General features: G+C 38.6%; 1 protein-coding gene across 14 annotated transcripts in view; it reads right to left on the bottom strand.

Moving 5' to 3' along the window:
* Positions 1-18,880, bottom strand: part of ERC2 (ELKS/RAB6-interacting/CAST family member 2) — a 984,330-nt gene that overhangs the window by 474,996 nt on the left and 490,454 nt on the right. The window lies entirely within an intron of this gene.

Genomic DNA, 18,880 nt, shown 5'->3' with positions numbered 1-18,880 from the left:
ATTCACATACTTTTCCTGAGGCAAAATTTTGTTAAATCTATCACCCTTCCAACTTACTAGAAATTGTTGACTGTTGTGTTTTTAATAGAACATAGCAAATGCAAGTGTAAAATTACTTGTACATAAGAGAATATAAGAAATCATATGTCTAATAAAGGTCTAGTACCCATAATATATAAATAACTTTTACAACTCAATAATAAAAAGACTAATAACACAATTAAAAATAGTCAAAGACTCTGAATAGATATTTCTCCATGGAAGATACACAAATGGCCAATAAGCACATGAAAAGATGTTCATCATCAAATCAAAACCACAATGAGACACTACTTCATACTTCCAGGATGGCTATGATCAAAAAGACAGGCAATAACAAATCTTGGTGAGAATGTGGAGAAACTGGAAATATTACATGGTACTGGTGGGAATGTAAAAGAGCACAGCCACCATGAAAAACAACTGGGCAGTTTCTCCAGAACTTAAACAGAATTACCATATGACATAGCAATTCCACTCTTAGGTACATACCCAAGAGAATGAAAACAAGTATTCAAACAACAGCTTGCACATAAATGTTCGTATCAGCATTGTTGAGAATAGCTAAAAAGCACAAATAGCCCAAAACTTGATCAAATAATGAATATATAAACAAAATATGGTATACTCACATAATGGAATATTATTTAGCAATAAAAAGGAATGAAATACTGAGACACGCTACAACATGAATGAACCCAAACACATCATGCTAAGTGCAAGAATCCAATAACAAAAGACCACATATTATTTGATCCCATTTATATGAAATGTCCCAAATATGCAAATCCATAGAGATGGAAAGTAGATTAGGGTCTAGGGTAGGGGGATGATTGGAGAAATGAATGTGAGTGCTAATGGGTATGGTGTTTCTTTCTGGGGTGATTAAAATTTAATTCTGGAATTAGTGGTGATGGTTGCACAACCTTGTGAATACACCAACAATTAAATTATACACCATAAAAGGGTATGTTATTGTAGATGAATTATATCTTAATTTTAAAAAATTATACATGCTGGTAATAAAAAAATTAAACAGTACAAAAGAGTTTGTAAAAAGAAAGGTTATATTTTCCCCTCCACCTCCACAATAACCACTCCCACACTTAAGCATTTTTTGTCAATCTTTCCAGGGATTTTTTTTTTTTTTTGCCCTTATAACAAGGTTGTTGTGGGGATTAGAAAAAATATTGCATACCAATGTTTCCTGCACAGAGCCTGGCCTATGGAAAGTGCTTAATGAATGGCAGCAAAGTTTTCTAATTCCTTAGAAATTTAGAAATTTAGAATTATCTAAATTATAAAAATATAGGGCCTTTAGAAAGGTCTTGTATGCTTAGGGTGCCTGGGTGGCTCAGTCGTTAAGCATCTGCCTTCAGCTCAGGTCATGATCCCAGGGTCCTGGGATCGAGTCCCACATCGGGCTCCCTGCTCAGCAGGAAGCCTGCTTCTCCCTCTCCCACTCCCCCTGCTTATGTTCCCTCTCTCACTGTCTCTCTCTCTCTGTTGAAAAATAAATAAAATCTTAAAAAAAAATAAAGGTCTTGTGTGCTTTTAAACTTTACAAAACTCTGTTGATTGATAAAAAACAATCTACAAATAACACTTAAAGTGTAGAGAAGTTGAGGAAAGCTATGTTAATCATTCTACCCAAAACATCTTCATTTTAGAGGACTGAACAAAAGTAAAACGTCTATCAGAGATGAGAAGGTAAACCAAACAAAGTGGCAAACAACAAACAGAAAAAAAATCCTGCTCTCCCCAGCAGCTCTAAGAACTAAGAAGCTAACACAGATCCTTTCTATCAGGCACACAGACAAAGTTGTTAAAGCTTGAAAGTTTAAAGTTTAAAAGTTTAAAAACAAAACAAAAAACCCACCCAAGCTCTGTAGGAGGAAGACACTACATTCTGATGGCATGATACCTACCCTTTGACCTAGCCATAATGATGAGGAAGAAATGATTCCATAGTATGATGACTGCCTGAAAACAAGGGCAGGTACATGGGTTTGAATTCTCAGCCTCTGTTATGTGCTGCCAACCCTCCCACACGCCTCAGACAAGATCAAGGGAGATATAGATACTGTGCTCCAGAGAAGACCACCTCTCTATCAGAGTTGTTTAGTTTGGGTTTTTTTCTTTATTCCAAAAGGAAACTCATCATTTATCACAAAAAAGGCCTTCAATTTTTTTTTTTTTTTTTCCAGCTTTTATGCTGCTGGGATTCTCTGATCACACTGTGTGGGGCCATGAAGAACTGTCCCAAGAATGATTCCTGGAAGAAGCAGAAAACCCCTCCTGGAAATACATCTTTTCTCTTGGCTGCTTCCCCAGAATTCCCCACCGGGAACTGTCTTCAGCAGGCAGGAGGATGGATGGCCTGAGGTCTTCCCCCACCTCTGCCGTCCATGTTTCTTGAAGCCCATCCAGAGCTGACGACTGTCTCTAGCCCACAAAGGCACTGCTGCCTCCACAGAGGCCCACTCACCAAGCCCACTCCAACTCACTTCAAAAAGAGGAATTCCACATTCCTGCTCAAGAGAGGGTGAAGACTCAGACCAGCAGCTCAAAAAAAGGCTGCTGAAACTGCCAACACAAACAGCTTCTCAACTTCCATTATAAGAGATTTTCATCAATGCTTGGAATCCTTTGTGTTATAGAAATAGTTTTCCACCCCCAAAGAAGCACATTAAAGAGCGGTCCCTATGGTATCAGGAGTTAGTGGGCCAAACCAATTTATCCTAGCACAAAACTTCTCACTGTGGAATAGGCAACAGTGGTTGATTCTGGGTTCTGGAGTCAGAACAGCTGAGTTTGAATCCTGGTTCTACTATTTAATAGCTGTGTGACAGTGGGCAAGTTACTTAACTTCTCTGAGCCTGGCTGTCCTCTTTTCACAAATGGGGCCAATAATAGCATCTACCGTCTTGGAGTTGCCATAAAGAAAATGTGTGATCAACTCTAAAGAATACAGCATCATGTATAGCACCAAATATGCACTCAACTAAGTCTTTTGTTTGCTACTGTAACAGCAACAATAACTACAAACTGCTTGAGCAAAAAATCTCTGCCAGCACACCTTTATTTTCTTCCTGCTATTAAAGTAGCTAGGTCTTGTTTATTTGTTTTTCCTGTCCTGCTGGCTCTTGTTAATTTCTTGTTAGTTTCTTCTAGAAACTGAAGGATAGATATACAGGCTGCTGATTTTTGTGTTCTGTCTGTTTGTTTGTTTTATTAATTCTCTTTACATCTCTTAAGCCTGTTCGTCCTTCTTCACCTCTAATGCTACCACCTTTTTTTAGCACCATGTTCCTTCTAGCTTGGGCTACTGCCTACCTCTCCAACACTGCAATACTATAGAGTTAATCCTTCTGGAGGATACTCTTGTCTGCTATTCCCAGACTCAGAAAGTTCAAAATCTTGAGCTAAGTACTCAAGGCTTTCCCTGTCCTGACAAACCCTTACTGCCCACACTTCTCCCTATTCCAGAACTTAAGCTACAGAATCCCTGCCCTCTCTTCCAAGTGTTGTACCTTCTACTTCTGTTGCCTTTGCTCATGATCCCCACCTAGTTCTACATCTGATAAAATTCTTTCCACTTTTCCGGTCCACTGTAAATACCATCACATTCATAGAAACTTCCCCAAACCGTCCATCTTCTGAATGTCCATGACCTTCATATTGAATTTGGCACACTCTGCCATGGGTAATACCTCTTTGTCCAATTCCAGATTTTCATTCCTATCTGCCTACTAGACAGAGCTACCTAGGTCTCCCAAAGCATCTAAAACACAGCTTGGACAAAACCTCTCTGTTCTTCACTCCTGCCATATTTTCCACACCTGTTCCTACATCCTGCAACTGTTAGGCAGGGATTTCAATCATGTAGGCAGGTCTCACTAAACCCAGGGAAAGCTGAGAAATTAGACTTCTTAAGAAGTTAAAAAAAAAAGGATATTCATGCTGAGTCTCACAGAGAAGGGTATGGGAAAGTCCAAGGTAACTCTAAACACAGGGCTGTTTTATTGTCCTGCATAACAATAGCTATCTAATCTTCCACCACCCTGTTGACTTGGTTCCCCTCTATGTAAGCTTTGATGGCTCACATGCCACCTGCACCTCTTTCCGTAGCTTCTAGCTACGCATAATTCCTATCCCCTCATAACTTCAGTTCTTTATAATTCATGCTATTAATTCATAATACAAATATTTATTAAATGTCTACTATTTTACAGGCACTGGGTGGATAAGACAGGTCCTTTCCAGATGGAAGTTCCACTCTAGACTAGAGGACAGACGTTGAACAAGAATTAAGACTGTGCTTCATGTTCTAGTGGGAAGTTACATAAATTTATAAAAGACAAACCTAACCTGGGCTGGGCTAGCTCCAGTGAAAGGCAAACAGAGGAAGTGACATTTAAACTTCACTTGACCTAGAAAAAAGTAAAGTTATATCCATACTTCATACCTTACAGTAAGATAAATTCCAGATGGTTCAAAGACTAAATGCAGAAAATCAAACCATAAAAATACCCCCCCAAAATCACAGGACAACTGTTCTTCTAGTATGAAAGAGGTTTCTAACTATGACACAAAATTCAAAAGATATAATAGAAAAGACAGAATATGTTTGACTATATAAAAGTAATTTTTAAAAATTTCTGTATAACCATTAGCAAAATTTAAAGAAAAAAAGGAAACTGGCAGGAAGGAACATTTTAAACTCAAATAAGACAAATGGGTAATTTTTCTAATATATAAAGAACTTCTAAAAATAAACAAGATAAAACAATAAAAGAATATGACAAATTATGGACATATTTAAAGATGTCCCATCTTCACCTGTAATAAGATAAAAGCAAATGAAAACTACGTTTAAATGCCTTTGTTCTCCTTCCATATTGACAAAGATAAAAAAGCTTGAAAACTACACTGCATTGACAGAGTTAATGGGGAAAGAGGCACTCACATATTACTGATAGGACTATAAATGGTTTAGTCTCTGTAAAAGGCAACTAGCAAAATTAGAAAGGTATTGTCCTAGCAATTCCACATCTAGAAATTTATCCTACATATTCATATACATATGAAATTAAGCCTATTCAAAGTTATTAACTTTAGTAGTCTATATAAGAGGAAAAAATCTGAAACAACTTAAAAGTCCTTCAGGAGGAGACTGGTATGATGGAAGTGTATGCAGAAGTAAAAAGGAATGGAGAGCTTTTATGTATGGATATGGAAAGATCTCAAAGACATTATTTTTAAAAAACAAGAAAATCAAGACGCAGAACAGCATGTATTCCATTACAGCACTTGCATAAGTATCATACTATAAATCCTATCAATTTGCTTCCATCTTTCTAGATGCTGCTTCTAGGAATAGTTCAAGTTATACCACAATGCCTGGTACAAAGCATACATACAATTACTATTTGAGGAAAGTGAGTAAATTAATGAATAAAAGTAAATAAATGGATAAAGGAACACATCTTGGGTACTTGGCCTAAACTCAGCATAAGGTCCTCTTATGCACAGATGTGGAAAACTTGTGGCTGAAGTAATCTTACTGAAAAGATTACTTTTCAATAAGCGTAAGATGAAATTTTCTAGATTTAGTTATTCATATCCCTCAGGAAAGAAGCATCCAGTGGAGTAAGGTTGTTTTCAACCTTTCCCTCAAAGTCTCTCAATGGCTTAAGAGGAAAAAGCCTTAAAAGTCACTGTTAGAGCAACTGAATTTTCTAGAACTAGGAAAGCCAAGGAGGCTAACTGAACAGATCACCTCCCACTTCTCTCTTGCATGAACCCCCTACCCTCACCCATTATTCTTGTCATGAAAACCTTCATCACAACATCACCACTTAATGAACATCCGCTGTGTGCCAGATTGTGCTCCATGCCCAACAGGGCATCCTGAGCACAAGCCTTAGAGGGATGAGTGTAGTACATTGTCTCCATTTTATAGACACAGGGAGAGGCTTCAAGACCTGTGGATGTGTAGCCAACATGCCACAGCAATGAGGATGTTGCTTCTTAAGATGGAGTTTAATTTTGTACCTGTAACATTCTGACAATAGATAGCAATTTGAAAACCTGGATTACAAGTGAAATACTAATATAAAGTAGTAACAGGTCTGGGATAGATGAAACACATGAAATCCAAAAGCAGCGCTTCTTTATCTACTCAGGAATCCCTAAAAAGCCCCTGCTTTGCATGTTTAGGTGGCGGAAGAGCACCCACACTCACCAGAGTGATAGGACACCTATGTGCCAATTGCCCAGTGAGTGTTTCTCACCAAGGCCCACTCATCACAGGTTATCAGAAGATTCTCCAGCTATTCATTATTATAACCAACTCATTCTCTCCACGGTAATTATCTGTGAGCAACATATCATGCTGTCCTTGGAACCATCAAACTGACATATGATTAAATAGCAGAGGGCTCTGAAGTTAAATTTAAAACCACTCTCTTACACTTCAACTCACACATCACATCAAGATCTGTTCAGCCATGGGAATATTCCAGTTGACCAACACCAAAGGCCAGTGAGAGACTGTTCTGTGACTTCATGTTTCCATCTGGGAGAAGTAATGGTTATGTTCTCAAACTTTCTAAAGAGATTTTCCTAAGAGATTTACTTTCTGAAGTAAAATTTTGCAAAGCAATTCACTGCCCGAAGTTCTGCTCCTGCCACACATTAAAATGTCTCAAGAGTTGCTTATGTTCACCGTGTGTCTTCACAATTACGTGTGGGGTCTCACAAGAAATTAGTATAATTTGTCCACACATGGTGAGGATCACACACTTTTCAACTATCATTGGAAAAATTATTGCAAAACATAAATTATACACTCTCCTCTGTTTATAGCAATAAGAATAATGCTTATATTAACAATGTTACTAACTAGAAAAAAACTGGAAGAGAAGGTCAATGGGCAAGCTAGAGTTAAAACATAAGTCTCACTGCTCTTGGACTATATAAAAAAACAAAGCAACAAGAGGTTCTTCAAGGGGAAATTCATTTCCATTCCCTGACTCACTCTATAATTTCGAGAATTAAAGTTTTTCTACAAAAATAATCCTATACAGTGCACTTTATTTTTGCAGGAGCTGTAAATTAGGAAAAACAACTCTTTCCCATCCTCAATAAAATAGTTGCACCCAAAGCAAAATCAGCCAGTTTCTGTCTTCCTATTCTAGTTTCCATATGTCTTTAGCTTGATATTGCAATTAATCTTCACCTGTATGGTAGTCATTGAATTTAGAGTAAAATTTAAAAGAGCAACAAATTATCAGAATTCCTTAAAAAGAAATCTCCAAAGCCTTTGTTAGATATATTAACAATCAGGTATTTTGTTCAGAGAAATATACACAGTACCCACTCATTTTTAAATAGGTCCCTCCAAAATGTAGGCTTCGCAAAAATGTGAAATTATGCAGTGTGAAAATTCCAAGTACCTTTACCCAATACGGAAGAGAGTCCCAGTCACTAGTTGGATAGGTTTTCCCTACAACTTGAGCTGGTATTGTGGGTAATGAAGTGATAGAATTCACATTTCATAAGAAAAGCCATATAAAGGAAATAGATACTATTTTTCTAGAAAGTGATTTATAATAATACTGAGAAACTATTTTTTTTAAAAAATTCCTTCCCCTTCTCAACATTTACAGAAAAGGCTAACATATCTTGAGAGATTTACTATTTGCTGATATTCATCCATATGGTAGCACCAACCAAAAGCCAGGAGTAGGGGAGGAATGGGGGGGTGGGTCGGGGGAGGGGAATTTTGAAAAAAACACAAAGGAATGGTTAACCCTACCAACGTGGTATCTCTTCTTCTGGGGCCAAGACTTATTAAGCTTACCTGGAACTATCTCTTGATTTTGCTGTTATTGTCACTGTTTTAACAGGTCTGCAAGTTGAGAATGGTTTTACTCATCTCCAAGGAACCTCAGAAGTGTACTGTACCACAAAGCATTTCAACTACAATGCAAATTGTATTCCCTCTATCTTCTCCTCATTCTAGAGGATGTAGAGAGAGAGCCAGAGCAACCACTCAAGCAAAAGTTAAAAAGTAAAAATAATACGGAGCATAAAGCCCTAGTTCTACAAATTGGAGCTGGCTCAGCAAAACATTAGCCATGGTAAGTCCTACCAAGGCCAGGTCGGAAAGGTGCAAGAACCAACCCTTGGCTATACCTCAAAGGTTCAAAAACATTTCCAAATATAGAACCCACTTTATGTTTGCAGGAGCTGTAAATCAGGGAAAACAACTTTTTCCATCCTCAATAAAATATTTGCACCCAAAGCAAAATCAACTGATTTCTGGCTTTCTACCAGTTCTGCTTGGGCATAAAATTTTCTGACACTTCACCAGAAATGTCAGCATTAGTATAAGGCAGCTAAAAGAGGGAAATAATTTTCTGACCTGTGGATAACCCCTTCAACCCCAACAGGAAAAGGAATTTTAAAGAACACCTGAAACCCAGTTTTTCCAGTTATTAGTATAAATGGGACAAACTATTTTTCTTAGTGGCCAAATCCTTCCTTATAGGAAGTGCTGGCCTTTGAATTCAGTGAGGGGAGGGGTCATGTCTGCTTTACTGCTATATTCCCAACACCCAGCATTGACTCCCTCGTGCAGAAAGATTTCAATGAACAGTCAAGAAAAGAGGGGGAAGGGGAGGGAGGGAAAGAGAAAGCAAAGGGAAGGAAAAGAAAGGAAGATGGAAGGAAGGAATAAAAGACAGAAGGAGAGAGGTAAGAAGGGAAGTAGGGAGATAAGAAAGGGAGGAAAAAGGGAAGGAAGAAGGAGCAGAGGAGGGAAAGAGAGAGGGAGGAAGAAAATAAAATAAATCCAGAAGGAGATCTTTTCTCCTTTCCTTTTATTTGTGTCTTTATTTTTCTTGAACTTTCAAGCATCCAGCTCAATAAAAAATGAATCATATCTTTTTTTAGGGCTTCCTGTCTGAAGCTATAAGATCTCCAGTGCAGTCAACTCTGCCACTAGCAACTCTCCATGGGGACCGAGTAGAGGGTGGGAAGGGTGAGAAGAAGCCAATGGAAGTTCCTCTCTTCAACAGTCATTTATTCAACACACAGGAGTGTGACTGCCACCTCCAGTGTGTGGCACAACACCCCATGGAGCCAGAGACCCAGCCAGTGCTCAAGGAGGCCACCATCTACTAGGAGACACAGTGCCTAATTGGAGGTAGGATATAACACAGGCCAGGGGAAAGGGTCAGATAAAGCTCTAAGGAGATCAAGGCAGAGAGAAATTGCTTCTGCCTGAGGGGCTCAGGGAAAGTTGGAGAGGTGACACCTGAGGAGAAACCAGCCCAAGGAGGGAGAGGGGTGGGAGGGCATGAATCTCAGGGCAAAGACAGAGGCTGGTTGCACCGCAGGCAGGACAGTATTTCCCCAAAGTGCTTCATGGGGTATATTCTATGAACCTCATATTTGGGAAACCATGGATCCCACACAATTGCACAGGTGTCCCTACTGCGGGCCTTCTCAAAGATTTTAATGCAATTGGAACAGAAGTGGCAAAAGATTCCATTTGGTATATCAGAAAGGACTGGCTTTCAGGTGAAAAAAAAAAACAATTTATTCACTTACTAGCTGTATTAATTTGAGCAAAATATTTAACTTTTATGAACTCCAGTTTTCTATTCTCTAGTTTTCTATTCTCTAACATAGAAGAACTGACAGTCCCAACGTCATACAGTTGTTTTGAGTAAATACTACATAAAAAGTGATAAATTCAGTGCTGGCACTTAGTTAATGCCCAATATTATTACCGCTGCTTCTACTTCTGTTATTTCTATTATTATTAATATCGATGTGCATCACGAATATAAAAATGAAGAATGTCATATACATTATTTCTTCAACAAATTTATCAGTTTTTCATCAGCTATTTTTTTAGAAATGCCAGGCCAGCATATAGTGCCAAGCCTAGCACACAGTAGGAGCTTACTAGGTATTCGTGGACAGAATGGGGCAAGAACTGACCCTAGCAAAGAGCAAAGTGCAGGACAGCAAGGGAATGCTCTAAGCAAGTTGTTTCTCATTATTTCTTTGGGCAACAGGCATCTGAGATCCAGGAGTAATGACTTCATCCTTTGCTAGAAGAATGAGAGATTGAGAGTGCAGTACTGAACTTTGGGGAAACATCACAAAGAGTTTATTTTGGTGGAAATGTTTGAAGTGACTGTAACAATGAGCTCACGCCTGCTGCCAGGCGCCAGCCATGAGCTGGAGCCTGCTTGCCAGAGATGCACACAGCCAATAACCAATTCCACCTCCGCTGGACATATGCAGGGAGGATCCCAGAACACCTACTCCAAAGACAGCTCCCTCCTCTTCAAGAGGGCATACTGAGGCACAAACAAGGAAGAAGCTGAACCAGGATCCAAAGGAAATCAGAAGCTGGAAGAGCCCAGAAAGGCCTCAGCCTTCTGGTTTTACTTGGTCAACTCTCTGGCAGGATTTTGAAGTGAATCCCAAAGAATACTTTTTCTTTTCTTTTCTTTTTTTTTCTTGGTCAATGGCTGCATACATTTATCTAGATAACTTCATCTGTCATAAGTCACATGCTAATCTCATAAACAGGTCCTAGAAATGAGCAAATTTCACATAAACCCTCCCCCAGAGTGCAATGCAGGGATCCTATTAAATCTCTACAGCTTCCCGCTGGTTTTTGTGTAAAGAGATTCTTGACAGAAATGGAGTCTTCTGGAGTGAGAACCTGAACAGGCTTGGAATATGACATTTGCATTTTACCAAACCGGATCCTTATTATATGTCCACCTGATTTCAAGCAGAGAGTCTACATAGAGTTTGAAAAGGAAATGAGGCCATTTTAAAAAGTAGTTGGAGGGGAAGATTTTCCACAGAGTCTAGAACAGAAAAAAAGACCCAAGAGTTAGTCAAGTTTTCAAACTTCAGATTGGGAGGTAGGGAGGTGCAGGGCAGACCATAAAATTCTACAGTAGGAAAGACCGTACATTTAAAAAATATATATATGTGATATCTGTATACACACATATAATGTATATACACACATATGTGTGTGTGCATACACACACAAATATATGTATCTCAATTGTGAGCCATATAAAGAAAGTACATGGGCCAGAGATCCTGTATTCAATTCAATTGTTACATTTCATTTGTTTTCCCTTAAATATTTTTTTCTTTTTCAAGTTTTTATTAAATTCCAGTTGGTTAACATACATTGTAGTATTTTAGTTTCAGGTGTAGAATTTAGTGATTCATTACTTACATACAACACCCAGTGCTCATCACAAGTGCCTTCCTTAATACCCATCACTTAGTTAGCCCATCTCCCCACCCACCTCCCCTCCAGAATTGGTACATTTCATTTTATTTTAACTGGTAAACTTGGAAGTGGTTGGAAAAAAAGCAGAGTTAACTCTGGAAATTTATCAAAGCTCAAGAAAGCTTCCAAGACCTATAGACATTTTTGTTCCAGGAACGCAGGGTTGCCCAATTCTTCTTACACTAAAAATATAACAAGAGACTGTTGACAAGGATTGCACATTTTCTCCATTGTGTTCATTTGGGGCAAGAGGTTGAAATGATCTGAATCTTGATTTGACCATACAGTTCACACAACCAGACTTGGCCTGAACATTCTACCAAACCAAATCGACACACCGAGCCCCTTATAGAGAGACCCCTTGTTATCCACAACCTCTCCCACCCCTAATCCTACATCCTATCTTCTGAGAGTCAGGGTTCATGTTCATTCACCATGAAACAGGAAAAAACTAAATACTACACAGTACAGTTTCTGACACATAAGATACGGCAGAATGCCTGTGGACAACATCTGAAGGTCCTGGCAGGGAGCCTCAGGTGTGAGAGCCAAAGTGGTCCCTGGTCTCAAGGGCTTCAACAGGTGCAGATTAGGAGCAGCAAAGGGAAGGCAAAAGTAGAAAGAAAACAAAAAAGACAGGCAAGGAGAAAAGCTCAAAGTTTCACTAAAGGAGCAGATCCAAAACTTGGAGGAAAGATTTGGATGCCATGTGGCCAGCCTCCTCCTCTCCAACCTTCATTACGATGTCTGTATCTGCACATAGGGGCACCAGAAAGTGAACTAATCGTTATTAGGTTTGGAGTGAGAACAGTTCTGTAGGACCATGCTTTTCATCTCTGTTAGATCACTGGAGAACTCTTGAGAATGGGCTTCTTTCAGCGAGATGAAGTTCAAGGCAGTTGCTGTGGGACACCCAGTGTGGTATGTGGGAATAGCAGAGATGTGGTTTCATTTTCAAGGGCTATGAGCCACAGCGATTGGGAGCAAACTGGTGTGTGGGCAGGAGGCCTCATTTTGAAATTATCTGCTGCTAGCATAAATGCATTAGTCTGGTGGATTAGGTGATGAGCAGTGGACAGAATAAAGAGGTGCAGACACTGAATAAAGAGAAGAAAATAACATTGCTTGCCTCTCAAAAGAGCAACTACACTGGCTATCAATTTGAGTCTTTTTTTCTTTTCAAGACTTGGTAGCCCAAAATCATACAATGAGCCCCTGGTAAATTCACTGATTGAATGAAGGAATCACTAGACAGTACTGCATATTATTATAAAAAGAAGTCTTGCTTGACTTAAAGGAGAACCAATTACTGACTTGGACTCCTAGCTAAGAGGAATCAAATCTGGGATGCATTTCTAAAAAAAAAATATTCATTTTGCTTCTTAATATCAGGGTGCACATAGTCAATGCTGAATCTTTTACATTTGGTTCCATATGCTGTGCCCTAGGTAATTAAAGTATGTCTTACGGCTAATAAAAATGAAGTTAAAAAGTCAAAAACCAAAACAATGACAGGAAATAACATGTGTGTACAATATGTTACCAACACACTGATAATTTTCAAAAGTGACTTTAAAAAAAAGTATCATAAATCTTTCAAAACACAGTGATTTATTAAGCAAAAAGTCTGAGTGGTTTGCACTATTAAATTTAGCTTTTGAGTTGCTATGTCATAGGCAGATCTTTTGTTCTCCTAGGTTAAATTTAGCATCCTGGATTTTGTTTTTTTCCACTGCAACATGTTTTATCATCACACAGCCAATTTTCTGAGCTGCTCAGGAGAAATGCTCTAGAATTTCACTCTAATTTCTCTTACTGGTTGTATAATCTGAGAATCAAATGTATCGAATAATCCAACAGTGATTTATTTCCCATCTTCTTCTTTGCCCTTTCCCACCTATATGGCTTTTTCATAAAATAAAACTTCCCTAGGCATGGGATGAAATGGAAAAAAAAAAAAAATGTGGTGGCCAGAGGAAAACCATTTCAGAAATGTGTTTGTTAAACAAGTGCAAGCAATAAATTGAGCTTAGGAGGGAAAGGCGGTTAGAAGAAAAACTGAAAGTACTGACCTGAGAGTCAAGCTGATTGGAGCAAGGGTGAAAGCAGCGATTTGGAGGATAAGCAGAAAGGAAAAGGGATAGCAAAAGAGAATAAAAGGAAGGAAATGCATTAGTTTTAAAAATACAGCCAACAGATGTTATATTAGCAGGTTTAATAACCAAATGAAGGACAATAAAGCAACTTTTATCTGATATTACCCCAAAAAGCCCGGGGCACACACTGTAAGCTGTTCTACTAAATATCACACATAAAAAACCAGTATCTGCTCTCCCGCTTTATCACTGTAAGCATGGGTATGAACCAGAGGTGCGCTCCAGCAACCCAATAGCAGAATTTCCCCTTTTCTGGAGGAATACTCATAGGGAAAGTTCCTATCTGTGTCCATACAAAATTTTATTATTTAATAAACTGAAATGGAATTTACTAAGATATTAGAGCTAGTGGTAAGCACTGATGTCGGAAAGATTTTATTTGAACCAGGAAGTTAAATGGTTATATCTTATGAGATATTCTTCCTTCCTCCTTGAAAACCAAAAGGACCTGAACAATTTGGCTTTCTGTTCAAAGATTTCCATTTTAGATGCTCACAAAGCACTGCACCTCACAATGATCAAAGACACTGTGCGCAGGGCTTCGAGTGAGGTGCTGCCTGCCTATCAGCCTCCCAAGAGAGGACAGGGCAACTTCCAAAGCTGAGAGTAATTTTTTTTTTCAGTTGTGAAAATGAGGATCGTAATTCATCACTGAAAATATCCAGATGCTTTATAACTTATTTGTGCAAAAATATTTAGCATGCCCTTCTAGTTAGTCAAAATAATAAAGTCCCAAATCCAAGCAAAAATTAAAAGAAAAAAAAAGTCATGATCTTCTTCAAGCTACCACAGGAGCACACAGTGGGCATTCATTTTGCGAACCTATATAATGCTCTTTGTGAAAAACAAAGTGGATGAACAAATATGTTACCAGCTATCTGCTCAAGGGGACCCCACCACTCCATACTATTAAGAAGTAATTTTAGGGGCACCTGGTTGGCTCAGTAAAAGAGCATGTGACTCTTGATCTTGGGGTTGTGAGTTTGAGCTCCTTGTTGGGTGCAGAGATTACTTAAATAAATGAAACTTAAAAAAATTTTTGAAAATAAGAAGTAATGTTAAGCATCTCACAGAGGAAGGAAAAACAAAACAAATCCTCAGGAGAAAGCTTAAACAAGAACATTTCAAATGAAAATAGTGTTGATCATAATGATAAAAATCAAAGAGAAAATTCAGGATTAAACACACGGTGAAAGCATCGGTCCAATAATCCCTCACGTCTGAAATCCCCCTGCACAGTGTTTCGTGATCATAAACACACAACTGATTAAAAATAAGTTAGATCAGGCCATGATCATTGTGGGCTTTGGCCCCAGCCGTTGCTTCAAATTCTTCTGGATCAGAAAGGTATATCAAACTGAGGTCCATGGCCAAGCTTTAGAGAATCCTAAATTGAAATAGCAATTAATTGCCTTTTCCAAGGATTCCTAGTTTTCATCAAATTCCCAAGGGCATCCATGACATCCATGACCTTCCCCAAAGGGTTGCTAGGGATGGTGCAAAACTATCTGCTACTTGCTTCACTGAAATTTCTTCAAATGTTTTACCAAACATAAATGGCTATTTCTCAGCAAGAAGAGTTCATATCAGAACAAACAGAACTGCTATTAGGTTTCTTCGATGTACCATGAGACTTCTAGAACATAGGACCATTTTTTTTTTAAATAAAGCTTCAGTTTACATTTTGTTAAAAGTGTTCTAAAAGGCATCAAAGAAATTATGTCATCACATTATAGGAAAAATTCAGAAGGAAAAATAACAGTCTGTTTCTCAACCTTAGATAAGGTGCTTTAGGCATCTAAGATGATTTCTCAAATGTCCAAATGTCTGATGACATTAGTCAGTGACCCAGATAATTAAGTGCTCCCTGTTTTCTATTCTGATGTTATGTCTTAGGAGCAGAACCCCAAAGGACACACACTCTTCTCCACAGTGGGGAAGGATGTGATCAAGGGCTTGATTCGGGCATTCCCTGTCCCCTAGACAAATACCAACAAACCCCCTACCATATTTAGGATAATTACATGAATGGTCACCTGACTGATACCTTCCCATGGCTGAGATGCAGAAACCTAGTGAGAGCAGGTCTTGTTTGACAAGAGATCTGTTAACCTCTCTCTTTCCCCTAAGGCAGAATTAATTCTGAAACTCTAAATAAAACTCAGAGCCCTTGATAGGCACTGACACAGAAAGACCACATATTTCACTCCCTTTAATGTTTGATTACCTATCTGATCACATAGCAGACATGGTATCTAGCACCAGTGATCAAATAAAGACGTCAGCCTGACTTGGACCAACTCTTAGGGGTATGCTCAAGGCCCTTCACCCACCTCGTGTCAAACTTCCCCAGAGTCCATTCACATGCTGTCCGAGGCAGAAGCTCCCTGTTGAGCCATAAGCATCAAGTGCAAAAATTTATAGGAAAAACTGCACATGGGGACCACACTGGAGCAATATGCATTTTGAAAAGCAAAATCTTCAATGGCTAATGTAAAACATCATTCACGTGGAATTTAAGAGGTAAATGCATCCATGTAAGTGCCAGGCATGTGCTATTTGGAATGTATACATTGTGAAGAAAATAAAAAATGGGAAGATTAGCAGAGTAGAAAGCAAACAAGAATTGCCCTCTGAGAGAGAAGTAGACCAGCGTCAGTGCCATTTGAGTTATGCTATTCCTAACCCTGAACCTTTTGTTGCACATGACTGAAGTTCTGGAATATTTTAGAACACTCGTTGCTTTTAAAAAGAAGTCTTTTCACTCTGGTAGGTCACATTACAGACCAGAGACCACAAATTTATTTCAAGTTCAATTTTTTGGTTTTCAAAATCACAAACTTAATTGCAAACACTCCTCCATGACTCCAAAAGGGAGATATATGTCACACTGCTAAGAAATCTTTAGTTCCCAACATTACGAGGTAGGAATTTTGTAGTTTAAGCCAGAAAATGGAGATATTGCCCAATTTGAAAAGGGCTGCCTGACAAACAAGGAAGATGTTTTGGTCAGGATACACATGGAGCCCAGCAGATAACTGCTTCAGGAAGGCAGGCCAAGGTTGAGCTCTCCTTTTCCCAAGAAACTTCCCCTCTTACTTTCCACCGCCCCCCCCCAACCTCCTTTGGGGCCTGAGCTGGGGCTGGGTCTCAGACATTTCCCAGACTATGTTCTGCTACTGGACCCAAGACACAGGCAGGCAGAGAACTGGGACAGACTCAAGTCTCACCACACGTTTTATGAATTACAGTGCCTGGGAGGCATCAGCTTTAAGGAAAGGCAAAGGCAGAGATAAAGAAAATGTGCAGAAAGTACATAAAGATAAATGCCTGTAAAATCACTGTTGTTTTAATGCATTCCATATTGAGGATATAAAAAATGTGAATATTCTCGATGATTTAATGGCACTAGTGTCCAGCTAAGACCTGTTTCTCCAACTGGATGACTATGCTATTTTTATGCAAATATTTATAGTAGCTGATCCTGATTTTTCAGTTACAGTTCTGGGGACCTGGGTTAGCGCAGAAAAATGCCTTCAAAATGTGGGGCACATCACTTTCTCTCACGAAAGCTAATAAAGATGAGACAGATCTCCTGTGGTCCAAGAGCAATGCTCCTCTCTCTGCAGGCTATGTGACTGTTTAGTGCTCCTGGACTAACTTCTTCCTTCTGGCTCATTGTTGGACAGGATTGTTCTCAGTCACTAACCTGTTAGACCTGGGTTCAAATTCTGACTTTGAATCTTACAGACTCTGAAAGCTTTAGGAAGTTACTTAATCCGTATAAGTCATAGTTTTCTCATCTATAAAATGAAGATAATGATACTTTCTGTGATGTGGGTAAGATTAAATGGTACATAGTACTGCAGGTCAAGTGCTCGGAAGAGTACCTGATACACACTGTGAGCATAAAATATACATAATCTATTACTGTTACTGTAATTACTGTTATTAATATTATCTAGAGCATAGATAATATTATGCCCTTCAGAGGCTCACAGCTTCTCAGAACAGTAGACTAGGAGTCAGGAAACATACATTATAGTTTTGCCGAATTCTCACCACAGGACCAATCTCCAAGAGGTAATTTAACCTTTCAGGGTCTCAGTTTTCTCATCAATAAAAGAGATGTGACGGTAACATCCCTGGGATCTCACATTAGCTTTTTAAGAAAAATTTTGGTCCTAATATATAATTCCAAAGTAGACATGTAGATACATCTAAAATTAACAGTGTTTTTAAGAACCAATAGACAGAACATTCCCACATTTTAAAATTAAAATTAAGCCTTTAAGGATTTTAATTTGTATACTTATGTTAGGAAAAGAAATTCTTGATTTAATCACTAAAATTGGTCACACTGTATAAAAATCTGGTTATCATCAAATTAATACTAAGATTTTTAAGTGAAATATTAATTGATTTAGAGTTTGAATATATTAAATACTATCCTTGAAAATGTTGAAAATTTGCGAATTGACCTATCCATTTAATACACGGCCACTTAATATTGAGAATTTATGGGGCGCCTGGGTGGCTCAGTCGTTAAGCGTCTGCCTTCGGCTCAGGTCATGATCCCAGGGTCCTGGGATCGAGCCCCACGTCGGGCTCCCTGCTCCGCGGGAAGCCTGCTTCTCCCTCTCCCACTCCCCCTGCTTGTGTTCCCTCTCTCGCTGTGTCTCTCTCTGTCAAATAAACAAATAAAATCTTAAAAAAAAAATATATTGAGAATTTATTTGTTTTAGCATTCAACTATTCCTAATGATGTAACTATCCCACCAGGACTTGGCACCTGAAAAGGATGATACATTTTAAAAGATTGTTAGAGATTCACTTCTAACAAGATTTAAGGTCACAGAGCTGGCACAAAGCAGAAGCAAAATTTGAACCCAGATCTTTCTGTCAGTACAGCCCATGATCTTTCCACAGGCCACAGAGAGCTACTCCATGTATGTCTTAAACTTCTGTCGGGTCTCACGAGTGTCTTGATCAGAGCTGGCAAACATTCACTGATTTATTCAAAATTTGTTGATCTCTTCCATATGGACTGAATCTAGGAAAGACAAATTCTGCCTTATTGCTGAACCAATAAGAAATCCTCGGACGTAATGGAGTTACGTTATTCAGAAATTCTTTCCTTATATGAAATATAGGAAAAAGCATTGATAGAAAGCTTAATTTTTAGAGTCTATCTTATACATAAATGCAATATGGATACAATTTATCTGAAAATCTAAATACTCTGGAACCCTGATATAACCTTCTTTGTTTTTAGACAGAATTTGCTATCAGCTAGGCCTGCCTTAGACCCTATTCAAACATATTTATTTAACAAATG

Source organism: Halichoerus grypus, chromosome 1 (genome assembly GCF_964656455.1).
Source record: "Halichoerus grypus chromosome 1, mHalGry1.hap1.1, whole genome shotgun sequence".
In the NCBI taxonomy this organism is placed as follows: domain Eukaryota; kingdom Metazoa; phylum Chordata; class Mammalia; order Carnivora; family Phocidae; genus Halichoerus; species Halichoerus grypus.
This window is presented reverse-complemented; position numbering and strand designations above follow the sequence as displayed.